The sequence below is a fragment of the Meleagris gallopavo genome, chromosome 1 (genome assembly GCF_905368555.1).
Source record: "Meleagris gallopavo chromosome 1, MGAL_WU_HG_1.1, whole genome shotgun sequence".
In the NCBI taxonomy this organism is placed as follows: Eukaryota; Metazoa; Chordata; class Aves; order Galliformes; family Phasianidae; genus Meleagris; species Meleagris gallopavo.
In genome coordinates, this window is record NC_139404.1 from 1,956,895 (window position 1) to 1,984,646 (window position 27,752).

Genomic DNA, 27,752 nt, shown 5'->3' on the forward strand with positions numbered 1-27,752 from the left:
TTGATTTCAGCAAGGCATTTGATACTCTCTCCCACGACATCATTATAGCAAAGCTGAGGAAGTGTGAGATAGATGAATGGACAGTCAGGTAGATTGAGAACTGGCTGACTGGCAGAGCGCAGAGGGTCGTCATTGGCAGTGCAGAATCCAGCTGGAGACCTGTAACTAGCAGTGTTCCTCAGGGGTCGGTGCTAGGTCCGGTCTTGTTCAACATCTTCATCAATGACCTTGATGAGAGGATAGTGACCACCCTAAGCAAGTTTGCTGATGATACGAAGTTGGGAGGATTGGCTGACATGCCTGAAGGCTGTACTGCCATTCAGCGAGACCTGGACAGCCTGAAGAGCTGGGCAGTAAGAAACCAGATGAAGTTTAACAAAAGCAAGTGTAGAGACTTGCATCTAAGGAGGAATAATTGCATGCACCAGTACAGGTTAGGGGATGACCTGGTGGAGAAGAGCTCTGCAGAGAGGGACTTGGGTTGTCCTGGACAACAGGTTGGCCATGCAGCAGTGTGCCCTTGTGGCCAAAAAGGCCAATGGCATTCTGGGGTGCATTAAAAAACGTTGAGATGCTGGACTGGTGGGAGGTGTCTATGATGGTGAGAGGGGACCTGCCATCACATGCTCAGAGAGCAGCTGCGCACACAGCTTCCATCTGCCCTACGTTGCAAATGGGGAATGCATCACCCAGTACTTTGGGGAACAGGTAAGGGCTGTCAGCAGCAGCCAAGCCAGGGAGGAACCCACAAGGTCAACTCCCAGCAGCCTGCCAGAGCCAGGGCCTGGGGCTCCTTCCTGCTCCTCCGCTGTCCTCACAGCACTTCTCAGTGTGCCCATCCCTTTCCATCTTCCCCCAGGTCCTTCTCCTTTGAGCATCGCCCTCAACAGACAGCAGTGACAGCTCCAGCAGAAGACACAACCTGCGTCATCTGCCACGAGACTGTGGGAGACAGCTTGTCCTACCACACCACGATGTGCCCAGTGCGTACACAAGCCTAGTCCCACCAGGGCTGCAACCAGGTAGGAGCCCTCCCCTCACCCTGCAGGCACTCTTGGTGCTAAGCAGAACCAGGCACTGCTCACGCTCACCCTGCTTGTGCTTCTCCTGCAGCAACAGGCATTGAGTGCTGGCACTACGTGCTTCCGGTGCCCCAGTTGCAGAGAGAATACAATATTCTGCACGGAAATGTCCACCATGGGGATCCAAATCCTAGCCAGGTTGGTATCCTTCTGCTAAACCATGCAGATGAGAAGGTGCAAGTGCTGGGCCTGCCCAGGCACTGTCTCGGCAGGCCTGGCCCTTTGCTGCCTCATGAGCACGTGCCTCAGCTTCATGGAGAAGCTAACAATGGCATTGGCGTGGATGAGATGGGATAACCTTGGATCTGATGCTGGGGACACTGGGGGTTCATCACTTTCCCTCCCTTCTCTTGTAGAACACCAGAACGGGAGGACAATCGTGCATACGCATCGCTCCTCCAGAGGCACCAGCGCTGTGATACCATCAGATGCCATCAGGTGCCCTGAAGGCAGAGAGCAGGCAAATATAAGGGGGTGAGTTACCGCAGCAGCTCTTTGCGGCTTCGTGGGGGATCTCACGGAGCCTCAGCACAGGCTGCGAGAGCAAGGACTGAGCAGCAGAGATGTGCTGTGCCAGGCTCTTCCAGGCTTAGCTCACTTGGTCCTCACAGCCACAACCCCTTTGCTTCCCCAGGCCGTGCCAGCTGACCCTGTGCAGCTCCTGTGCTGCTGAGGGCACCCACCGACAGTGCTCCTACCCGAGCAACACAACAGCCACGTGGGACTGTGACAGATGTGGCGGCCATAGCGGTGAGACCAGTCTCTTTTCAGTGGTACGTGGAGACAGGACGAGGGGAAACGGACATAAGCTGCAGCATAGGAAGTTTCGCACGAATGTGCGTAAGAACTTCTTTACGGTGAGGGTGACGGAGCACTGGAACAGGCTGCCCAGGGGGGTTGTGGAGTCTCCTTCTCTGGAGATATTCAAGTCTCGCCTGGATGCCTACCTGTGCGACCTGCTGAAGGGAACCTGCTTTGGCAGGGGGGTTGGTCTCGATGATCTCTAGAGTTCCCTTCCAACCCCTACAATTCTGTGATTCTGTGAGATGTGCTGGCTTGGGTACCAGTAAGAGGCAATCAGCCATTGGCACCACGCTGGGGCCAGGCAAGGCCTGGCAGCAAGTGCTCAGGGCTTTGCCAGAGTCTCTCTGCCCCAGGAGGGATGGCAGCCTGTCCCTACCTGGGGCTACAGGTTCCTCTTGCTGACCTTCCGCCTCCCCTTACAGCCTCCAGCACCATCTCGGAGCTTGCTAGGCGCAGCACTGCCAGCCAGGAGGGCCTGCAACCATCCCGCAGACCCCAGGAACCAGAGGAAAGCAGGTCCGGCCCCAGCAGCCAGGAAGCATTGGGGTCATCACGCAGTTCCCAGCTGCCAGTGCTCAGCAGTCAGACCAGTGAGCTGGAGACAGAACATGGGACAATCCGCTCACACTTTCCTGACCATCAGGATGCGTCTGAGCTGCACAAAGCACAACGAGGCAGCAGAAGTACAGCAGCCCCAGGAGCTGAAAGCAGCTCACACCAATCCACCAGACGGGGCAGATCGGGATCCTCCAGAGCAGCCACAGCGGCTGCACACAGGAGGCGTCCCAGGCAGCGGAGAACAAGCAGCACACGAAGCCGCTCCCCGCTGCAAGGTCGGGCCCCGAGTTCCCAGTGCCCAACCAGAAGACCTCAAGGCAGAAGGCAGACACCATCTCCAGCTGCACCTGAGGCACCACCAGACCGGTGACACAGAGCTCCTTGGAGGCTACCCTGCGTTCACACACTGCGGAGTGGCCCAGGCAGCCAAGGGAGGCCCGCACATGAAGCCTTTCCTCAGTGGCACAACGAGCCCCAAATGTCCACAGCCTGAGGAGGCTGCAGGAGACAATCCAACAGCAGGGGCTATTCCAGGCATGAAGTGACTCCTGTGTCCAACATCAAAGCCAGCATTCCTCCCCTCCCACCCCCCCGAGTCAGCATGAAAAAAAAAAGGCATGGAAGCAGTTTCAACAGCAGGGGCTATCCCGGGCATGAAGTCACTCCTGGGTACAACATGAAAGCCAACATCTCCCCACAATCAGCCAGCAAAATGGTGACATGGATAGCCATTCCAACAGCGGGGGTATCCTAGACATGAAGTCACTTTTGAGTCCAATGTCAAAGACAGCATCCTCCCCACACTCAGCCCCCGAAAATACAGCACGGAAGCAGCCATGTGCCAACACCATGTGCTGGCTCTAGTCCCAAGTGTCCAACACAATAAACCCAACCGTCCCACACACATTTCTTTGTCCGCTTCTTCTTCTCTGCTTGTCCTGAGGTGGGCAGACTTAGGCACTGGGATCACAGGGTTTTCTCCTCCTCAGCACCTTCCCAGCGAACAGGATGGGTAAAACCAGCGTAGCACGTCAGAAGGGTGTGATACGGCAGTCAGTGCAGGCAGATAATTAGCACAGCCCATGGCACCTGGTCAGCATGGAGAAGAGCAATTACTTGACAGGCTGTTGCTCCTTTATAGCACCAAGGCGCAATCACAGTGCCCACGCTGCAGGGAGCTGTTGTAAAAAGGAACGTGGTGATTCAGATAGAAAGCACCAAAGTCCATGCAGGGGTTCAGGTCTCAGACTGTGAAGAGTGCCTGGCACTGTCGCTGCTACATAAGGGCAAAGGAGATACCACCTGTATGCTGTGTAAGTGGATGATCTGCTCAGAATGGCAGCGGAGCTAACGGTTGGGAAGCATCTGGGATTGTGAGAGGGACATAGACTGGTGAAGTCACACTCTGCCATCCTTGCAGGAAAGGCACCAGGAGATGCTCTACATGTAGCATGGATCATCTACCCTCTAGCAGTCAGACATGAGGAGGGCATCTCGGGGATTGCGAGGAATGGAAACGAGTGCCTGCTCAGGGCAGCAAGCAGACTGCCTCGCAGTCTGTCCCACCTTCCCAGGTACCCTTTGCTCTCCTGGGGAGTCCTCACTGTGGCCTTCCGATATTTTAAAGGAGTGTATAAACAGGAGTGGGTAGGACTGTTTCACAGAATCACAAAATGGCCAGGGTTGGAAGGGACATCAAGGATCATGAAGCCCTAACAGCCCCAACACAGGGAGCAGGGCCACCAACCTCCACATTTAATACCAGCCCAAGCTGCCCAGGGCCCCATCCAATCTGGCCCTGAACACCTCCAGGGATGGACAGGACATCCACAGCCTCTCTGAGCAGCCTATTCCAGCACCTCACCACTCCCATATAAGGAACTTCCCCTCCTTCAACTTCAAACCATTTACCCTTGTCCTGCTGTTATCTGGAGGGCTTCCCTGCGTTCACACACTGGGGAATGGCCCAGGCAGCCAGGGGAGTCCCGCATGCGAAGCCGTTCCTCAGAGGCACATCAAATCCCGAATGTCCACAGCCAGACCCTGATGAGGCTGCCGAAGAAAGTTCCAACAGCAGGGAGGGGTTGTGTCATTGTGGTCAACAAGACCAATGGCAGCCTGGGGTGTACTCAAAAGAGAGTGGACAGCAGGGCAAAAGAAGTTCTACATCGACTGTTAGAGGAAACCTGCTGTAGCAGGGGGAGCTGGACTGGATAATCTCCTGAACTCCATTCCAACCGCTACTATTTTTGTGACTGATCAACTGTATGCAGCTGATTTGTCTTCCAAAATGTTTTCCAATATAGCTGTCATGGACTTGTTTTCCACTTATTATTTATTATTTTAATAATTTTACCAATCTTTTGAGAAGTCTTGAAAATGTTACAAGTCTTGTATGCGGAGACAAGGCAGAACATATCCCACTTAATTATCCAACACTATTCTGCCTCTATATATTTACAACAATAAAATAGCCTCATTCCTCATCTGTGCATACACTGGTGTGAATTAATTCATTTTCCAGCAATATGCGGAATGATCCCCACTAATAACATGGCTTTTCCCCAAGCGAACTGAAATGGATTGTCCATGCCAGTGCACAAAATGCACAAAACAACTTCCAGCTCCAGCAGGGATTATCAGATTGCTCAGAGTATGACCTGTCAGGCAGCATTTTTCAACCTGTTCATCCATAATCTCTTTTAGATGGGTTTCCCCACCTCCTTATCCCTCCTGCTTTGTTTTGCCTGAAATTCAATCAAAGATGAATTAGGTTTTAGAAAACAACCAACACTGTGGCTATTAAGTTGCACTGGAAATTGTAGACCTCTGTGTTAATTTTGCTATAGATTTTACTTCTTGCATTTTAATGCAAAATTGCTTCCCTCTGGAGACTGCCACTGATATTGGCATGAAATCGCAGGGGGCTCAAAGTGAACTCCAGCACCAACAAAAAGGAGCTAACTGAACCCGAGCACACATTAAGAATTGCAGGAAAACAGCTGGAACTTTAATCACAATTCTCTCAAATGCAGCCTGGGATTTAGAAATGCTGTTATTCTAGGATATGACCCTAATATAGTGCTTAATCAAAGCCACTGCTAGCACAAGAAATAACCCAGTGACTTTAATAAAAAAAAATTTCATAGGAGTCAGTGTGTCAGGATCACACCGTATCTAATATAACAAACTCTGGAAAGGAGAATGACCGGACTTTGCTGTATGTTTCTCTACGTTTCTAAATACATGACATTTAAGATTTCTCCTAAATTTCGACCAGAGAACTCCTATTTGCTCTGCGTTACAGAACTCCATTAAGAGCTCCCTAAATTACCATTTCTATTTGTTGTTGCTGTTGTGTGGCACAGCAGTAAGAAAATCATAGAAGGTACACATTTAAAAAAGCCATTCAAGCAGCAGTCATTTTCTTATTTTAAAAGACCTTCATCAGCAACAACATCCTGTATTGATAGCATCCTGACCCACTAAGTGCCAAGCCAAGTCTAATGGCTGCAATTTGGCATCAAGATGGGAGAGGAATGGGCACAAACCCAAGTTATTCCCATGTTAAGGTGTACACTCCCTAAGAACAGAAGCTTCTTGCAGCAATGCTGAGAAGCCTGGACAACAGTATTTCCAAGATGTGTTCTATCATCTGTAACTGCAGTCTGGAAATCCAACATTCTCTCTTTAAAAATAGATATAAGACGTTCTGCATCTGAAAGGAGCAAAGGAGTACTGAGTTCAGAGGTTCCCCTCTGCTGTGGTCCTAACCTTTCTGCTTCAAACAGCCACAAAACTTACTTTGAAAACTACTGTTCATCAAGAAAAATCAGAGGCAGAAGAATCCTCATCTGATGGGGAACTGCTCAGACAGCACTTTCCCCCCTGTTTTTCCCCTACAAGGGCTACTTACAAGTGAGGAAAGCAGCCAAGCTCCAACACAGGAAGGGAGCTGTGTTATTCCGAGTGACACTCGGTAATACAAAGGGTCCCACAACACAGGAGAAACTGCAGAACTAAAAGGTTTCCCACCTCCCCCAGAATTTTAAGATCTATATTACACTCCTACAGCAAGGTGCTGTGCCGCAGGGCGCAGAGAAAGAAGTTATCTGTTGGCACCAAGGAGTGGGCAAGCACGGGTCCTCTGTGGGTTCTGCACCCAAAAGCTGATGGCAAGCCCAAGTGTCCAACAGAACACTGCTGGGCAATCGCAGTGACACTCCACACTCCACCCATGGCTTTTGACGTAAATCAACGCACTGACATCAGCCAAAAATTGCCTGTTCTTCAAGGAGGAACTTCCACCCTTTTCAAAGAATCACAGGATCATTAAGGTTGGAAAAGAACTCTGAGATCATCCAGTCCAACCATCTACCCACCACCAATACTGCCCACTAAATCATGTTCCTAAGAACCATGTCTCTACTCTTCTTGAATGCCACTAGGGATGCTGACTCCACCACTTCCCTGGGCAGCCTGACTAATGCCTAAACAGTCTTTCTGAGAAGAAATTCTTCCTAATATCCAACCATTTAATTATGGGATTTTTAGGTGTGGCTGACGTTTGACTCAGCTGTCCAAGAGCAGAGAAAATCAACGGGTGAGGCAGGAAAAGTGACAATGTGCCTCTTGCCACCAGCCAGCTGATGGAGTGAAGATCTCCCCCATTTACACACATATATAAAACTCAGTCATACCTGAGCAGAAGAAGAGTCTGGAAGAACTAAGGCTGGCAACTGTCAGTCTCTGATGACCACCTTTGCCACTGAGGCTACAAGGCCTGCCAACCCCTGAGTCAGACCGAACGTAGAACAGTTTTATAGCATTAAAACAAAGCTATGCTCTTCAAGCACACCATGCACTAAGTGTTTAAACCAATGGCTTTGCCTTTAGAGTAGAGTAGAATTACAATGGGGACTTTGGTTGTAGAGGTTAATACCTGCTAAAATCCCTAACTGGCAGAAATGTGCAAATAGCTGTAATGCTGTAAACTCTGCCAGAAGACTGGCGCCCATTACTAGAATGCAACGTGACATGCCACTCACAGGACCACTGCAGATGAAGGTGTAAAAGTACCTGCTCTCTTCCGCTGCCAAAAAATGACAAAGCCCTTCAGTGCTAGGCTGCTATGCTACCACTTAACTCAAAGACTGCAGAGGAGAATGGTGGAGAGAAGCAGGTGAAGTCAGAAAAATATCATACAAACATCCATTATTCTAAAAATAATAGGTTTCTGAACAAGATTGTCACGGCTGCTACTTTTGTCATATGCACCACACCCCTAAGCCAGACCTCCAAGTAACCCACTGCTATTTTTACACTTTTCTTTGCCATGTAACATCCTTCCCTAATGACAGTTTTAAATGCACCCATGATCCATGGACTACTGTTATATACTATACATTTAAGCACTGCAGCGTACCCTCCTTTCCCAGCCATCCTGTTGAACTAATTCAAACTATTACCAGCTTTACCTACAAGAAAAGATGCTACAAGCTTCAAGGAGACAGCTACAGTTTCACCAGGGGAGGAAATAAAAAATAAAATTTAAAAAAAAAAAAAAAGCAGCACAAAGAAGCCAGTCTAACAATGAGAGAAATGTCAAGAAATAGAAATGTCAAATCCCTTAGGGTGGATTAAAAAAACCAACTCCAGTTCATCTCCAAGCAGTGTATTTTGTAATGAAATTACACTCCGTAGTTTTCCCTGGGGGAAACCTGCTCCAACTAATCAGACTGTTGTTTTTTAAAGTTCAAAACAAATGCAAGAAGTGCTACACAGCATTCATGCCCTGGATGCCAAGAGCTCCATTTAACTCTTCACATGCAAATGATTCTTTCACCACCAGGAAGCACAAAAAGCTTCTGTGTGTCAATACTAAAATAGTTCAAGATATTGAATGCTTTTCTTGAACCTCACCACTTAGTGCATCTTCGCACTGTCTTTTAAATCAGCCTTCCAAAGCTCCCCAACAGCAAATCAAAAGGCTCTTCTACCCTTCTTCAATCCTCCAAAAGCCTTTACAATGCTGTCATTTCATATGATGCCCCTCATATTCTTGGCAGGGTTACCTCATGATTCTGCCAGTTTTTGTTTTTTTTTTTTTAAATCATTATTTTTAAAAATATATTTATCCTAGAATCACAGAATGGCTCTGGTTGGAAGGGACCTTAAAGCTCATCTAATCTCAACTCCCTGCTATGGGCAGGGTTGCCACCTAGCAGATGAGGCTGCCGGGGCCCATCCAACCCAGCTTCCAACATTTCCAGGGACAGGACACCATAGGAAAAATGGCCACTGATTTACAGCAGCAGAACTGAGGTTGCTTCCTGTCCTTTGAAATGCTTCACTTAAATATCAACAGCGATCATCTTTGTTGGGAATACAATCAAGTAGATGGCATTATAATCCATTATAATTACATTATAATTGGTTCAACTTAACGATCTTGAAGATCTTTTCCAGCTCAAATAAACTATGCTTCACTTCAAGCTCAGTTACATACCTTCAATACAGCTACAAAGCAAGTGACTGAAGCACTTGTGGCTTCTTCTGCAGCTTCGGTGCCACAGGATAACAATAGCAATTTTTACATTGATGGAATTTCAGCTCGTCCCAGTATGCACCAAATGGGTAGAACAAAATAGATACACTAAATGCCATTTGGTCCAAAATCTCTGGGTATCACTGTTTCACACCATCCAGATCTACATCATAAGCCCAGATGCTACAAAAAGTCAAAACTGTCTTAAGAACAGTAAGCACTTGGAACTTCTCCCTAGCCAGGTACTTTGTACAATATGTCATAGTCTTCAGTCTTTCTCGTGTAACAAATCAAAAGGAGAGCTATCAAAGAACTGATTTAACTGGAGTGTATTTTGGTGTGGGCACATCTATAAGCATGAGTCCATGCAGATGTTACTGAAGGATGAATTTGGTGGCTCAGGCACAGAAATGTTGGATAGCACTGCTATATCCAAGCCAGAGAACAGGCAGAGCAAACACGAATATCCACCTGCATCAACGAACACTTCTGTGTTTTCCACCTTTACTCTTGAGAAATGGAAGTTTAACAGAAGTTAGAAAGCTTTAAAACTTCTGTCTCAAAAGGAGAAGTCTACTACATCAAGCTTTTGGAGTTCAATGTCTCTCATTTACAACCAGGTGATAAAACTAATCTCATCTGTCAGCCATGGGACCTTGCTTACTTGCTTTCTGCTTGGCAGAACCAGCAAACTGTCAAATTCCAGCACAAAAACAATTTCTCTTGCATTGCCAATTTGGACAGCACTGTCATACACAGGGTTTGAATTTTGGGTGGTGCTGCGTAGAGTAAGAAGATGGACCCAGTGATCCTTGTGGGTCTCTTCCAACTCAGGCTATTTTGAAGATTTAGTGATTTATAAAAGATAATTTCTTTAAGATGTTGTGGTGATCACGTGTCTAATTCCAAGCTGAGTTACAATGAGAGAATTCCAAGCTTTTCCAGCCCATAGAAGATGCACTTGGAGCAAGCAGGGCCTTTCTCCTGCCTCCCAACCAACTCTCACATGTCTCTTTTTACCTGAAAAAGAGCCACAGCCTCTCAGAATCATAGAATCATTAAAGTAGGAAAACACCTCCAACATCATCTAGTCCAACCACTAACCCATCTCCACCATACCACTAAGCCATGGCCCTCAGTGCCACATTTCCGCACTCCCTGGACATCTCCAGGGATGGTGACTCCACCACCTCCCTGAGCAGCCTAATCCAACAACATTCCTTCTGAGAACAAATTATTCCTAATATCCAAATTGAATCTCCCCTACCATTGCCTCTCATCCTACCACTGTTACCTGGGAGAAAAGACCAACCCCCACATCACCACAACCTCCTTTCAGAGAGTTGGAGAGAGTGATGAGGTCTCCCCTGAGCCTCCTCTTCTGCAGACTGAACAATCCCAGTTCCCTCAGACATTCCCCATAACATTTGTGCTCCAGACCCTTCTCTGGACATGCTCCAGGGCTCAATGCCTTTCCTGTAGTGAGAGACCTAACACTGAACACAGTAAGCCCTTTTCTTAGACTGGAGCACACTGTCAGTTATTTCTGTTATGTTTAGCTCCATACAAAGTAACAGCCAAAAGGCTTGTATCTGTTCAGTTAATTGTTTACACTGAACAGTTTCATTACTTGTGTTCATATAAATGAAATATTACTGATTATTACTGATAATTACTGATAATTAAAAAACACTACTGGATTTCTTCTGCTTGGTTATCCTTGTAGAATTCCTCTCTATTAGCAAAATCAGTTGTAAGGGCTGGATGAATAATTCTGGAGCAACCACTCATAATGTTTTACTGCTTGAAGATTTGCACACTCCTCTTCAGAACTATTCACTAACTCGAGATATTTACTAGCTGCCTGCAACCCAACTATTTATGTACCACTTAAACCTTCACCTTCCTTAATTTAAAGCTAGCAGAAAGCTGTAGTCAAAGTCAGCAACACCAAAGCGTGCTCTCTGCAATGAAGCTGATGAAGTGAAATAAGTACAGTTGAAAAAATAAATGGGATGGAGCAAATGTGGTTCCAATGGTGTCTTCTCCTTCAAGGAGAACACCAGAGCCTCTGCACTCTGAAAACCAAAAAGCAATTCCTTCTTGACATCCATTCCCCCTCCACTCCTCCCTGCATTTAAATAAAACTGTTTGTGGGTGTTTGGAGACCTAAAAACCCAAGTATCACTCCATCATTAATATTTTAATTGAAGACATGAATATTCATGACTCTTTTGCTTCTTTAGAGGACAAGATACGATAATTAAATAATTCTAATATGCAAATGTGTTCCTGTCATGACACCTTGCCTTCATCTACATTATAAAACCAAGGCATTTTTAGCTCTTTCATTATTTATGTAATGCGGACTCATTTTTTTCTCCCCTCCTTCCAGACTGACAAGAGTTACTGAATGCAAACCACACTTTCTGAGTTACAGCAGTAATTATGGATTATTTCTTGACTTTGCCCACTTTGGAGGATTTTCATGTTGTTGTGATTTTGTCTGACATCTCCTGTTTCCAAGTTAATTTCAACAGTATCTCTAAAACCTGATATCTGCCACAAGCCCAGGAGTACAGAGGCAAGCACAGAGTTATTAAAGATTTCATCATTTCTCAGACTTCAAGAATGCTCCGGTAACAACAAAAATGTATTGGTTTCCAGAAGAGACAACAGCAGTAGCCTTTTCCTACAGTAAATATCACATTTCTTTCATTTGCAACAATTTCTTTCATTGACAACAGCAAACTGGGGCTGATTCTGGAAAACGTTCCCTGTAACTGCTTTGAAAGTCCCCATTTAAACACAAACTGCATTAAAAACCCGAAGCGTGTCAAATGAGGACAAAAAACTGGAAAAGATTTCCAGGGTCATTAAGTTTCCCCTTCAGCAACTGAGCCCCATCTCCCACATCTGCCCCTCTGTAACCATCATAAGCTCAAACACCAGAAGTTTCTTGCTTTCACTTCTCTACTTTTTAAAAACCTTTTTCCAATCCCTGGATTAGATTTTTTTTTGGCTGGTTTACTCCTATATGTAGCAACACCATTTTCTGTTTCTTAGCAAAAAGCTCTTCACTCCCATTTGAGGAATCTGATGCCTTTGGTAAAAAACTGCATCACCTTTCTGACTATTTTGTCCCAATATGAAATGGTCTTTTATTTCCCCCCTCAACAGTAGCAGCCAGAAACTGCACTCAGTGTTTCAGATGCAATCTCAGGGACTTGTACAGTGACATTAATAATACCTTCCAATCTCTGGGTTGCATTTGCCTTTTTTTTCTCTTTTTTTTTTTTTTTCCTTTTCAGCATCTCAAAGTCATTCTGTAATCAACTAGTGGTATAATCACCACTTCTTATCCTCTGTCATTTCCAATTGATTAGCTTCTAGTTTTATAGCTGAAATTTCTGTTCTCAAACCCCATGTGTGTGTATGCTGCATTTCATCCTGCTGAATTCATCCCCTTTCTAATATTCTGGTTCCTAAGGTCACCCAACTTCTGCTGGGTATTTCATCATCATCACCATGGTGGCCACTCCTATAGGAATGCAAGTCATTAAAATACTTCCTAAGACAAACATAATGAGAAAGCCGAGTCCTCAAGACCTCTGAAGATATCAGGTAACAGATTGCCAATTAAATACAAATAGTATTTGAGAACTAACTCTAGTGCAACTTCTACTGGGTACTTCTACTTATTTTGGGTAATATGGTCTTGTACAGAACTGGAGACTCCAAATGAGCCAGCAAGAAAAGGACAATTTGGTAGGCCAGGTAGGAGCAGGCAGCTGCTTGCAGATGGAAACCATTCCCAAAATCACACTACCTTTGCTAAAAGCTCGAGCAACACTTGAAATGTACTTCTGCTTATTTGATAAATAAGTCTCATAACAACAGATAATGCAGTAAAGGCTGGGCTGCTGTAAGAGCATCTCCTCCCAACTCCAAGCTGCACTCCGAGAACAGCAGATATTTAAAAGCACCTTTTTTTTACACTGCCCTTGGCTCACCCGAACATGGAATCACAGAATCACAAAAGCTGGGAAAGACCTACAAGATCATCCAAGTCTAACTGCCCACCTATCGCCAACAGCTTCCTCAATATGACCTTCCTGTGTAGAATTTGTTCTATGTAAAACCATTTGACAGCCAATGAGATGGAACAGGGACTGCCAGAAAGCCAAAGCACTAAACTTCTAACTTTGGTTTGGTCCAACTTCAGTTGGACTTTTCTGAGCTGGGTTGAGCAACACTGGCATCCTGCAAGGCAAGGCAGATGGGTACATTCTTTCCTTTTACACAGTTCTGTTTCATTTCAACAGAGATGAAAAAAAAAATAATTTTCAAGAATAATTAATCTCTCCAATTATATTAGAAAACACAGAAAAGTGCTGAAATAGAGCAGTCTTTGCTGGAAGTCTGACTTTATTGCGGAGCCATCAATCTCAGGACTGATTGTCCACAACAGTAGATCAAATAATCTGGACCAGCTACAGTGGGGAAAAAAAAGAGCATCACAAGCACTCGAGGCTCTCAAACCACAGAGGGTTTCCCAGTGGTGTTCGGAGAGCTTTCAAATCTCCTGCAACACAAAGATGCTTAACATGGATACGATGGAAAGAGGCCAACAGCTGCTGTGTATTTGCTTGTCCTGCCAATGGCTGTGTGTTCTGCTGATGCTGGCATGCTCAGATGCTTCCTGGTGAGCTTCATCGTGTCTGGTTTGGCATTCCTAATCGGTACTACAATAACAACTCCCTCCCAGAGTGTGTCAAACAAGCACTGCTTTACCCATCTGCACAGGGTTGGTGGGGTGTAATTTTTTAATTCCAAAACGAGGATTTTTATATATTGCTTTTCTCCCTGAAGGTTAATACCATCTTTTGATAATCCCATTGTATACAGAAGACTCGGAGAAAGTGATGAAAACAGAGTAATTCAGCCTTCTAAGAAAGGAACTTGCACAAAAGTAGGTATAGTGTGGTTATGCTATGGTTAGATGTAGAGATGCCCAACAAAGTGCTGTGGAAGCTGGAGCCACAGGAAAGCAGCAGGATGGCTACAACTAAGCCCTACTATTATCCAGACCATGCAGGAGCCAAGCAAAAGTCTGCTTGTCCACCCTATCCTATGCCAACAAGGAGATCCTCAACAGTAATCTTCATCCCCTAACAACAGAAAGCATTCATACTTTTGACAATTCTGATCAAAAAAAGCCGTGAAACACAAGGAAAAAGGATTCTCCAAGACCCAGCTGAGGACTTATTTTAGCGTGTTTAATTCTAGGCTGGTATCAGCCAGATTTCAGTCATGCAGTTGTTGCTGACTTCAGTATCCAGGTCAGGACTGGGACAGTCATTTGAGAGCCACATTTGACATCTAGAGATCCTCTCTTCCAAAACTGAGCTCCAAGGAAAAACAAAAGAAAGCAGCTGAGAAGCACAAAAGATGACACCCATCTGCCCCAATATCTTCCCACTAAAACAAGAAAACAAAATCAGGGTCTGAAAAAATTCCAAGCAAAGGAGAAGGAACGGTGGCACTGATAAATTCATCAAGTAAATTAAGTGAGGAACAGAGAAAAACAGCCAAATGACTCTGAAAAAAACAGCAGAACACCACAGCACACACACAGACCCTGAGTCAGAGGAAAGCAGTGCGCACTGATGGAGATGCATGAGGCATCCCGAGCTCCAAAACCATCCACATCTCCCACTGAAAAGTGGCGGCAGACTTACCCATCCTCTGGCCTGCTCCCCTCGTGCATCTCAGCCCAACCATACTGAAACATTCCTCCAGATACATATATATACGCACATACATACCTCAGTTACCATTTTTCTGTAATTACGCCTAGCACACTATGCAACCACAACAAGATGCTGATTAATTTACTGATTTGATTTAAACGCATCCTAGTGGCGTCAATCTCCTCCCTCCTGATCTTCTGAACAACCTTCACTCCTTTAAATGAGACTGGGGATGTAATCATTTCCTTTTCCTTTTCACATATGCAGATAGGACAATTATTCAGACATCCCTCAGAACGGCTCGCAACAGCAAGAAATTCACTGTAAGCCTGTTTGCATGCACTGCCTGAATGTACAAATCTGATCACACGTGATAAGTTTGCTAAAGATATTACAGTGCTCCGTAGGTCACTGCAGAGAGAGTCAAAAGCTAAGACAGCAGCAAAAAAAAAAAAAAAAAAAAAAAAAGGAAATTGTTGACTCAGTGTGTTGAGTCACAGGCACAGCTGCCCAGATAAGCTGTGGATGGCCCATCCCTGGAGGCGCCCAGGGGCTTGCATCCCTTGAAGCATTCTGGGTAGAGGTGCCATCCAGAGAAACGGAATTTGGAGGAATGCATTGCATTCCTTGTTTCTCATTGGCTTTGTCACAACCATGTGTTGCCTCACGTGGATGATGATCAGAGGGCTGGAGCACCTCTCCTATGAAGAAAGGTTGAGGAACTGGGATTGTTTAGCCTGGAAAAGAGAAGACTCTGGGGAGACCTCATTGTGGCCTTCCAGTACTTGAAGGGAGGGGAAATGACTGATTACATGGGTTGACAGTGATAGGACAAGGAGTCTTAAACTAAGACAGGGGAGGTTTAGATTGGATATTAGGGGGAAGTTTTTCACCCAGAGGGTGGTGACACACTGGAACAGGTTGCCCAAGGAGGTTGTGGATGCCCCTGGATTGCTGGAGGCATTCAAGGCCAGGCTGGATGTGGCTCTGGCAGCCTGGTCTGGTAGCTGGACTAGCACACAGCAGGGGGGTTGGAACTAGATGATCGCTGTGGACCTTTTCAACCCAGGCCATTCTATGATTCTATGATATGATTCTATGAAAACACGAAGCACTGTGCAGTAGAATAGAACCAAACTCGCACCCAGCAGTTCAGCCAAGCCATCCTCAACCAAGGTCTGCAGGCAATTTGTGGTCCGTGAAATCCCCTCACATTACCTGTCTGCAGCTACTAAACTGAAATCAAGGGACACCATAAATAAACTGGCTGCTTTCCTGACTTCTGGGTTGTTGTTTTTTTTGTTTTGTTCCAGAGCTGTCACGGGGTTCTTAAATGATTGAAGACCATCACTTAAAAAAAAAAAAAAACCTGAAATTTAACTGACCTAAATGCTATTTCTTTAAAGACAATATCTGCCAGCCTTCACAAAGTCTATAGTCCCTAATATTTCCGTTCTGGGCCATATGTACCATTCTCAGGCAAAAATAAATTTGTTAACAAGTCTGCAAGAGCAGTTGGCACGCACTTATGCCAGTCTGTACTAACATCTTGAGACTTTCTTTAATAAGAAAAAAAAGAAGGAAAAAAACCAAGAATGTTTCAGGAAAGTACAAACCCAGCAGAACATGCCTAGGATGCACGGGGAAAAAATAGTAATTTAAGGAAATATTTTAAATTCTTCTGCTAATAGATAACAGAAACGTTGGCAAAGTTTGTTGTTCGTAAACGTGGGGATCATCCAGAGGTCCTGAACATTTTAAACATTCAGTGTGACCATCTGTCATTGACACAGTCACTGAACAGAACGAGCAATTACTGAAGCCCTTCTCAGACATAATCTGTCAACCACATCCAGTTTGGCTGCCAAGAGAAATCACACTGAGGACTAGGAAAGCAGATTGCCCTTATGGGAAATGGAATGGATCCACCTGAGCAGGTGAACTGTGGCTGTGAAAGGGGGTGGGATCCAAAAACCTCACAGCAGTCCCCGATCACTCATCAGGTTGTGCACCATGTTTTTATATATAATGGTGTCTGGATGCTCCATCCCCTTGCTCTGTACAGCGTGGGCAGAGAAAGCAAAGGATGCAGAATCAAAGCAAAGGGGACGGGGGCAATAAGGGTTTGGTCAGAGCTCACAGAGGTGTTTGCAGTCAGTAGGAGCAGCGAAAACAGCTCAGTACTGTGAGTTTGGTGCAGGTTTATGGCATGGAGGTGATGGGTTGGTGGTTGGACTAAATGTACCATTTAGAAAGGCCTTTTACAGATAAGAATCCATTGAGTTTTACTTCTCAGTTGTTCCTAACAATGTGGAGATAGCACCCAGAGATGATTTAGCCAGCCAGAAATCTGCCTCTGCCCTTACAACTTTGTGCTCATTGTTCAAGTCTGCATCTAGTTTGAATATATCTCAATTCAGCTTTGAGCTACTGCTTTTTCTTACATCTTTGTGCACTAATACAGCACTTCAATACTCAGTACTTTCTCCCTTTGAATGAACTTAATCCTTTTTTTCCCCCTTCACCCCCATCCTCAGAGACAGTAGAGAGACTGCGGCTTTAAAACCTCTCATAAATGGCATTTTCTTCTGTATTCCTCAACCATAATTAGCTCTCCTCTGTCCAATGTTGACCATTTATATTAAAGAGTGCAGGCTGTAGCCTAGGCACGGGATCAGTATGAACACTGTCTCCTTCAGGAACATTGAGGTTGGATGTCAGGGGGAAGTTCTTCACAGAGAGAGTGGTGAGGTGCTGGGACAGCTGCCCAAAGAGGTTGTGGATGCCCCGTCCATCCCTGGAGGTGTTCAAGGCCAGGTTGGATGGGGCCCTGGGCAGGTATTAAATGGGGAGGTTGGTAGTTCTGCCTGCAGCATGGGAGTTGGAGCTTCATGATCCTTGAGGTCCCTTCCAATCCAAGCCATTCTATGATTTCAGAAAGGAGTAGTTTATTCTCAGTCCTCACACGATTAAAACTTTGATTCTCGATAGAAAACCCATTTGAAACAGACCACAGCTCACCAAGGAACCTGACCAATCTGCGCAATGCTGAAGTCATTTCTCTGTAAATCTTAATATCAAAAGCATTTCTTTTTCTTTTTAATTAGCATCTGCTTTACATGTTATAAGGACATAAGTAAATACAAGATTGCCTAAGGAAACCTGCTAAATGCTGTGTTGGTATACAGAAGCTTTACTTCCTCAGTATTCCTAAAGTATTCCAAGTTGGAAGGAATCCATATTGATCATCGAGTCCAACTCCTGGTTCTAAACTGCACCATCCAAAAATGAAGCCATAATATCCATCAATACAGTCAGATTAAAGACAGATAGGACATGGAAGAAATAATGGTTCCATAGTTAGAAGTGATTTCTGCCCACACCATGCCTTCCTCAGCAGAAGATATTTCCATTTTGGAAATGCACATCTGCATACAGCAGAAATTAGGAAAGCATCCGTTTTTTTGGATTATGTTCTTACCAACGTTGCTAGTTGTTCATTTTAAAAGAAATAGATGAATGAATGCATGAATGAATGACTGAACAAACAAACAAAACCCTGTGCAAACTCTAGTATGATCATGGCTTAAAGCATACAAAATAAGGGGAGAAAGAGAAAGATTCATCCCTTTTTTCATGAGGCAGGAAACAAGAAATTCTTTTCAAAGCTTTTGGAAGCCAAGCTAAAGCTCTCATCAGAAAACCCAGCAGGGTAGGCTAGCACACACAGCCCACCCACCCAAAAAAGTTTTCCTTGATGATTACCTGAATCCACCCCTAGCTTTTGTTGAGGAACTTATCAAGAATCTTCAGAAACATTACAATTCTCTTCATAAAAGCTGCATAAAATTTATCTAGAAAGACCTTCAAAGACCAAAGATATACCTTACCACACAGGCAGGATAATTTAGAATTACCACAAGATCAGGACAGAAGCTACAGACCAGCTGCTTCCATCTGGCTCAAGTGCCAGTGTAGAGTTTTGGAAAGGCGTTGTTGCCCACTGCTGCCAAGCAGAGACCAGATGTGACATGGCAGCAACGTATGAGAACAGGCTACGCTGATGTGGAGTGAGGATGACTCCACTGCACAAACAGTGAGCAGGACTTTAAGAATATCAGGCTTGTTCAGAATATCAGCTCTAGCACAGTTACTGGACTGGTCATCTGGGAACTTCATTTAATAAATGACTTTAAAACTAGGCACAATATACCTTTAGTATTATCATTGGATAGATAGAACCAACTCCAAAGAACCATTGGAGTTAGAAGGGACCCTTAAAGGCCACCTAGTCCAACCCTCCTGCAATAAACAGGGATACCTACAGCTCCATCAGGTGCTCAGAGCCCCATCCAGCCTGCCCTTGAATGACCATCCACCATCAGCCCAAGCATCCACCACATCTCCGGGCAGCCTGCTCCAGTACTTCACTAAAATTATTAGCCTTGATTTCTTACAATCCCATACCAATTCCCAATAAAGGTCTTGCCAAAGATCTGTGTCCTCATCAATCACTATTTTGTGTAATATCACATCCTGCTCTGTGCAAACCATCTGTACCACAGTAAGAAGATGATGTTACTGCAACGTCACAGAAATCAAGTTCAGAGGAACAAACTGAAACTGAAAGAAGCCAAATCACTCAAGAAACCAAGTTCCTTTAAAAATAATAATAAAAATATATATTTGATGGACCTGATAGATATAATGAAGTATATAGTAATTAAGGAAATCACCAGGGTGGAGATAATAGAAAATAGTAATGTGAATGCACAGTGGTTAATGAACTACAGAAGAAAAATAATTACTTATGCAGGAAGAACTTCTGGTCTGCAAGTAGGTTACTAATAAAATTCCATAAGGATGAGCTCCTGGACTCCTCTTACCTATTCTTTAATCACAGCTTCACAAAAGTTAATGCAAAAATAGTTGCTGAGGAAACCAGAATGGAAACTATTACCAACACAGAGGAGAATGTCATAATGCACACCTTGAGCACGAGAGAAACATAATTTGATACTAAATATTTTAGTGCGGGAGGGAACACTGTTGGTATTTAAGGAACTTGCGAGACATCATCTGGAATATCAATCTGAAGCAAAGGGATAACAGAACAGAAATAGAAAAACTGTTTGCATGACAGAAGGATGATCACCACATCATAGAATGGCCTGGGTTGAAAAGGACCACAATGATCATCCAGTTTCAACCCCCCTGCTGTGTGCAGGGTCACCAGCCACCAGACCAGGCTGCCCAGAGCCACATCCAGCCTGGCCTTGAATGCCTCCAGGGATGGGGCATCCACAACCTCTCTGGGCAACCTGTTCCAGTGTCTCACCACCCTCTTGGTGATCTCACAAGAAAAAATGGGGTTTGGATAATTAAATAAAAAAATCAGGAAGTGATAATAGATAACTCAACAGCCCATGCCCCCACACTGCATTCTTCTACTTGGAGATGGTCAACAGATACACTCTGTAGGCTCTACTCACTCCCATTTCTGTAGAACTTCCCTACCACATTCCAAGCTATTATTCTTTGACAACTATTATGATACGCCAGTTATGAATATCAGTTATCAAAATATTGTCAGCAGTTGGCAAATACTAAATGGAAGAAAAATGCTTTCTAATTAAGTCATTAAAAACAACCATCTCCTGCAGTAGCTCTGTCTAGGAGTCTAGATGTTGATCAGAACGTTAGTGTGCTCATCACCATATAATGACAAAAACACACACGGTCTCTATGGAGTTGATAACAGAAGTATAATTTAAGACAAGAGGTATAGAGGAGAAAGGACAACTCGGCTGCAGAGCATGATAGCTGGGGGTCTTAGAAAACACGGATCTATTCATTTGCAATGACTTCTTTGGAGCACCTGACACGTCTTCTAAACTGGCCCATTTATTACAGAATCGACTTTAAAACAACTTTCAAATTCTTTTTTGTTTCCAAAGAGACTTGCATTTTCTCACTGTTAATCTGCCTTATGGAACTTGGATCCTAACTGAAAAGTACATCAGTAAATTGGCATCCCCCACTGAGAGAGATAAGAGCTTCAGTCACTAAATAAAGACGCTGAAACACTGACAGGTATTTCTGAAAGCTCTTTTGAAAATTCCTTTATGAACAGTGTTTATTTGGCTAAACTATCTGATCAGAGCAGCACTTCTGCAATACGAGTGTTTGCAAAGTGCTTCAGTTCTTCAGATAAAAGTCGCTGCGGAGCTATTAGTATCATTTGGAGAACTACCTTCCACGAACGTGTCAAAGTCATTTGTCCCCAGCGAGGTCTAATTTCATGGCAAGTTGGACTTATTTTGAAATCTTTATTCTCAAGTTATCCAAGTACACAAAGCCCACGTGAAAAAAAAGAAAACACATTCGGTTGGGAGTGTGTCTCTAAAGCACCGGGAAATCTTCGCAATGTCTTTGCAACAGAGAAGAGGATGCCATTAAGTGCCTTTGTGCGACCTGCTGGCAGCCAGGCTAATAGTTTATTGGTAGCACACATGGCACAGTTACACAAACAATTCCCTCCCCTTAGTGTGCAATCGTCCGCCCGCTCTTTGTTACCCCGGTATTTACAGCTTTGCAAACAGCTTCCAGCAGGTTGTGTTTCTCCCACTGTTCAGCTCAGCATTTCAACTCTTAAAGAGTTAACACGTCTTCACCAAATAATATCTCTGCAGGTGTCAGCTCCTTGGAAGCAGATAGGTCCAAAGGGCAGACACATCCTTATAATGAGAGAAAGATTACGAGGGGGAAAGAAAAGGAGCCAGCATGAGGCATAAGGAGTGCTTTGATGAATGATATAGCCCAGCATTAATGAGGTCTGGTAATTTTACATTTCCAGAAAGCTGTGGTCGTTAGGACTACGAGGATCATCATTTTATTCCGCGGGAACAGAAGAAAGTTTGGGACAAAAGGCGGCTTATCAAGAAATCAGTCTCCTTTGAATTAACTCAGCTGTGATTTGCAATGTTCCCCATCCCCTCCAGTACCCACATTTGTTTAGCTGTGGTTACTGCTGTCCTCAGCACATCAAATACACAGTACCTAATCCACATCCAAACAGACTGTGCCTCTTTTAACACAAATAAAGTGCCTCGGCTGGAGAACTGTGTCTCCCACCGTGCTTATTGCCATGAGCCTATCTCTTTCCCAAAACAGAAGCCTATCATTCCACTCAATCATTCCTTTCAAGGTACAAGAGGCAACATCTCCATCTTTCCCCCCTCAAATCTTACTGCAATTCCATTTGCAGTTCTGCAACCTACTCCCATGTAAATCACTGAAAAAACACAGAGTGACACACCCTAAGGATCAAATCATGCAAATCCACCTCAGTATAAATTTAAAGCCATGTCACAGAATCATAGAATGGCCTGGGTTGAAAAGGACCACAATGATCATCCCGTTTCAACCTCCCTGTTATGTGCAGGGTGGCCAACCAGCAGACCAGGCTGCCCAGAGCCACATCCAGCCTGGCCCTGAATGCCTCCAGGGATGGGACATCCACAACCTCCTTGGGCAACCTGTTCCATGTCTAAGTTCTGATGATGCTTTCACTATTATTCAGCAGCAAGCCTAGTCCATAGTTACAAAGTGGTGCAATAAACCATCACCACCAAACAACCTGAATGAACCTGAACCACTTTTAAATTTTCTTTTTTTTTTCTTTTCTTTTTTTTTTTTTTAAAAGGGCAAATAATCCAAACTTGCATAAATTCAGTATTATCCAAAGTGGTTAACCAAGGCACTTTCTCCTTATGTGGCTGCGCTGGTGTGCCAAAACCTAATTCTCTCCATAAATGCCAGTGAATGAAAATGGGAAAAAGCACAGGACAAACATCGAGATAAAATCTAGTTCACCAAGCTGTGCCCCATGAACAGCACAGTGTCCCAGGGCAAAGTAGGCCCTGGGGATACAGAATCATTAAGGCTGGAAAAGACCACTAAAATGGTCTAGTTCAACCCCAGCCCACTCCCACCAAGCCCAATGACCATATCCTTCAGTGCCAGATCTCCACTGTTCCTGAACACCTCCAGGGGCAGTGACTCCACCACCTGCCTGGGCAGCCTGTTCCAATGCCTCACCACTCTTTTCTACAACTTCTTCTCATAGCCAACTTGACCTCCCCTGGGGCAACACTGGGGTATCCCTGGAGGATCTATCCCAGGCAGCATAAGCCACCAGTGAAAGGTTTCACGTTCAAGCTGCTGAATTCCCTTCTATGCCTAACCTCAGTGAGATCAGCCATAGCAGTATGTAACAAACCTGTCTGATCATTTTCCATTTCCAGAGCCACCCCTCTCTCCCCTCCCCAAATATGCACTTTCTCTCCATTCAAGAAATCACAGTGCAGTTCACACTGTTTGCCACCTTCACACATCATCCCCAAAGCGACGCTACAACACGGTCATTGTATTAAACCGTAAGCGATCACAGAAAAACCCAACGCCATATCAAACCCTGATGCTTTTTTCCTGCCCTCCTTTGCTTCCAGTGTAAGATTCATTCTGAAAGATCCACCTTTTTATGAATTTAAATCAGCTTGAATAAATCTGAGTGTTCTGATTGACACAAAGCCTTCTGAGATGGCTCTGCTTCCTCTCTAGTGCTATTCCCACTCATAAATATTTATATAGAGTTTTTAGCTTTAAAAAAAAAACCTAATTCCAAATATTCATACCTACTTTAGTTGATGCTTCCTTGCATCTTTATAAATACATCTTTCAACTAGCTTTTGCTTAACGTGTTCGCTTTCCACTGCAAACAGATAATGTGCTCACATGGAACAGGAATCTTCCCCATCTCCAGGCATCTCCTGACTCTTAAAAGGGATCTGCTCTGCTCACAGGTCTTAGACTCCCAGATTGTGTAGCTAAGAAACCAACAATACATTAAAAACACTCAAATAAAACACAGCACAAACAGATACTATCAAGAACTAAATCAGTTGATTCTTTTATTTTTTTTTCTCCTCCCTCCTCTCTCACCACATTTGAGATTTCACTTTGGCACAACTACTGCTCCACTACCAACCCCCCCCTCCAAAACCTGATTACTTCAGAAGGATTGAGGCAGTATGGTTTCCACCTCTTGCTGGCTGGCACTGCTCCTATCCCCTCTTTCACACCTCTCAATTTGGTACTTTCGGAGTTCAGCCAGGCTTCAGGAAGCTGCAACATCTGATCACCTGCTCTGGTGCACCATTCCTTTTCTCTATGTTCTTCTCCCTCCCCATTTTTTTCCTCTCTGACATCTGTTCCACCATCCTCCTTAAAAAAAAGATTAAACCAAATAGCTTCATTTTCTACATATTCTGATATTTTACCATTTTTGCTAAAAGCTTCCATCTTCTCCTCATGGTGGGAGCATTTGCAGTTGTAAACATCTATATACTTCAGTAGACATTCACACTCTCCTTCTCTTCAGGCTGCTCTTCCATGACGTTTTTATTCTCTTGACTTTATCTCATAATGTCTCCTCTCTTCCCTTTCACACCTATTCCACAATCCTGTGCCTCATCACTACAACTGCCACATCACACCTTTTCCTTACTTTACTTTCCCATTAAAAGTAATCCATTAAAAAAACCTAGTAATTCTATTTCTTTCCTCCTTTTTTTTTTTATTATTTTTTCTTTGTTTTCATCCAACTACTGTGCCACATTTCAAAATCTTCTGGTTTTGAAGCTGGGAGTCACATTAACCTGCCAGCTGCCCTACTACTACCGCTGACTGTGGATAATCCAAACACCCCAAAATGAAGCACGAGCACAGAGCAGTTTCTTTGGAGATCACAGCAGTCACAGTGACCCAGTGGCTGAAGAGGTCACTCTTCAGTCCCACCTCATCTACCACTTACATCAGCCATCTCCCAGCACTTTGGACTTACTAATCCAACGCCTTCGAATCACATTCTCCACTGAAGTAGTGCCAACTTCCCCTCGCGTGAGGTTTATCTGCTCCAGCCCATATCATCACCTGCCGTTTCCAAAGAAAAAGCACCAGCTGTTCTTCATCCCTCCTACACACAGCTTAATCCTTCCTGGCAGAAGAACAAGCTGGTAGTAAAACGGGTCATTAGCGGGTTTCAACTGGAAACGAGAGAGCAGCTCCTGCCCATTGGGAGCAGTGAGAACCTGCATTTCCCTTCCAGTTGCATTGTACTGCCAAACGTCCTTTACTCGAGCCAGGGTGGAGCTGGACAACTTTCCTGCCTCCTTAATTGGAAATATCCATCTCTAAGAAAGAAACCAGTTAACAATAATTTATACAGCAATATGCTATGTTATATTTATGTTATAATATGCCATACAATTATATTGCAGTCCCTGAAATGCACAGAAGTGTGTTTTAATTTTAAAAGAGTAAATATTTTGGCATAAGAATGCCACTCACTTTACCAGATGTTCTATCAGATGTTATTAAGATTTTTAGGTGTTTTTTTTTTTTTTTTTTAAATACATAAATATTTTGCATGCTCACCATACAGCTTTTCCACTCAACCCATCCTTTCTAAAACCACTACTGCTAATAATTGCAAGTGCATTGTGCTAAATTTTCCAATTCAGGCTTTGCAGAATTCAGGACAGATTATGTGGTGTTAACTATGTTAATATATCTAGAACTTATCAAATAGAAATCATAGAATCATACAATGGCCTGAGTTGAAAAGGACACAACGATCATCCAGTTCCAACCCGCCTGCTATGTGCAGGGTCACCAACCACCAGACCAGGCTGCCCAGAGCCACTCCAGCCTGGCCTTGAATGCCTCCAGGGATCCAGGGGCATCCACAGCATCCTTGGGCAGCCTGGTCCAGTGCTTCACCAAACTCTGAGTGAAAAACTTCCTCCGAAACCTAAACCCCTCCTGTTTTAGTTTAAGACCATTCCCACTTGTCCTATCACTATCAACCCATGTCTAAAGTTGTTACAAAGCACATCTCAAAAATGAAAATAAACATACAACAAGATCTAAGCCCTCAGAGCCAGTTTTAATCTCCTACTTCCAAGAAATGGTGAAGCTGAACAGTTGGTTAACTGGTAAACAGGAAGAATCACCAGTGGTTTTGTGGATGGATATAATAAAAATACAAGCTAGGCCACTCAGCAGATAGTATATTCTAAAATCCTGAGGCTTCAGGTCAGTTTAAGGCCTCGTTCATACCTTATAGCTTCCTGTTTTCAGCTAACTCTGTTATCTCTACCAATGGACAGTGCTGGGACCACAGTTGAACTCATTCTTTAGATTATTTTCATGAATCTACAAGGAGTGAAGAAGCACTAAAACCACTCTTACGTACACATGTCAAACAAAAGAAAAAACAGCTGAAAGAATTTTGTCCCTTCCCTTTTCAGTACTGAAAGTTCCACTCTACAAACCATCCATCGCTGCCTGCTAAGAGGTTGTGGATGCCTCATCCCTGGAGGCATTCAAGGCTAGGATGGATGTGGCTCTGGGCAACCTGGTCTGATGGCTGGTGACCCTGCACATAGTAGGGGGGTTGAAACGGGATGATCACTGTGGTCATTTTCAACTCAGGACATTCTACGATTGTAATATTAAAAAAAAAAAAAAAAAGAAGAAGAAAAAAACAGAAAAGTAAATACATTCAATAAATGAAGTTCTCAAACACCTTTCCACCCCCACTCCATCCCTACAACCAGCTGGAACCCATTGATGTTCAACAGTAAGAGGTGCCTACAAAAGGATGCTCTGTCAGATAAGCCCACTTCTCTTTAGGAGGGCTCCTTGAAAGGGATGTCTATGTGCATGTGTGTGTTATTATTTACTTTTTAACATGCCAAGAAAAAAAAATAAAAATCCAAAACAAATGACACCAGGAAACCATAGGAAAAAGGAAATGAGATACTAAGTAAAAGAAAGAAAAAAATCCCCCAACCCTACAATCAGAGCCAGCTGTAGGCCAATTAAACTCAACAGTTTACAGATGTTCACGGGAGAATACTCATTCACAATTTAGCTAAATTAATCCACTTTCTTAAAAACTCTTGGGACTTGGTGCACAAAGCTTACTTCTCTTTAGGGCTCTCAAAATAAAGTTTACAGCCCTTTTGCTCTAATAGATGCCAGGAAACTCTCCCTGGAAAAGAGATCAAACCGAATGCTTAACCCCTTCCACACCAACACCTCTGGGAGAAACCTCTTCTACTGCTCCAGACAGAGCTTTGACAAGTTCAGCTCAAACTCCAGAAATCATTTCTGCCGTTCACATCCCTCTCAACCACTTTCTCTCAGAAGAACAACATAGCTTGCTAATGACTCCTTCTATGACTAAATTTAATTAGGAAGTTACTTGGTTAGGGCACAGAGGGCTAGCAAACAAGAAAAAAAAGGAAGAAAAAAAATGAAAGAAAAAAGAAGAAAAAGGAAAAAAATTAACAAAAAAGAAAGGATTACAGCAATTAATGTTAAAAACCCCTATTAAGGGGTGTAAGAATTAACAAGACGACACAAAGCTCCTTTCAATCTGGACTCCTTAAGCAGTTAGGCCTGTATGAGAATAAGGATGCCCCATGACTTGCACTATTCCAATAACATTGCTACTCTTTTCCAGGGATTCCTCCTGATGTAACTGCCTGTATTTCAGTTTTTTTCCCCCTCCCTCTTACAGGAGCTCTTATGGAAGTATTACAAGTGAGACCAATGTTCTTTCACACATAAGAGATGGAATCTTAATAACAAATATTACACTACAGATCATTTTTTCCTTGATTTCTCGGTATTAACTAATCAGTCTTCACAATCAGTAAGGTCTTAAAAGTCATTAGTATCATTATCTCCTTCTCACAGACAAGGAAATTAAGGCTCAGGATATTCCAGCAGTTCCTCCCACAGGACAGTCAGACAAGGCAAACACAAAAGGTCAGCCACTGCCATCCCCATGCCCATTCCAGCAAACATCATCAGGATTTAAATACCAAAGTAGTCTACGTTCAACTTGTTTTACCCTGTGCTGTCTAATCAGGGGTG

General features: G+C 44.0%; 1 protein-coding gene and 1 pseudogene across 1 annotated transcript in view; one reads left to right on the plus strand and one right to left on the minus strand.

Annotated features, from left to right (window-relative positions):
- Window positions 1-27,752, minus strand: part of EXOC4 (exocyst complex component 4) — a 392,686-nt gene that overhangs the window by 210,145 nt on the left and 154,789 nt on the right. The gene's annotated exons all lie outside the window — the stretch shown is intronic.
- LOC146545173 (uncharacterized) lies at window positions 2,245-2,984 on the plus strand (annotated as a pseudogene).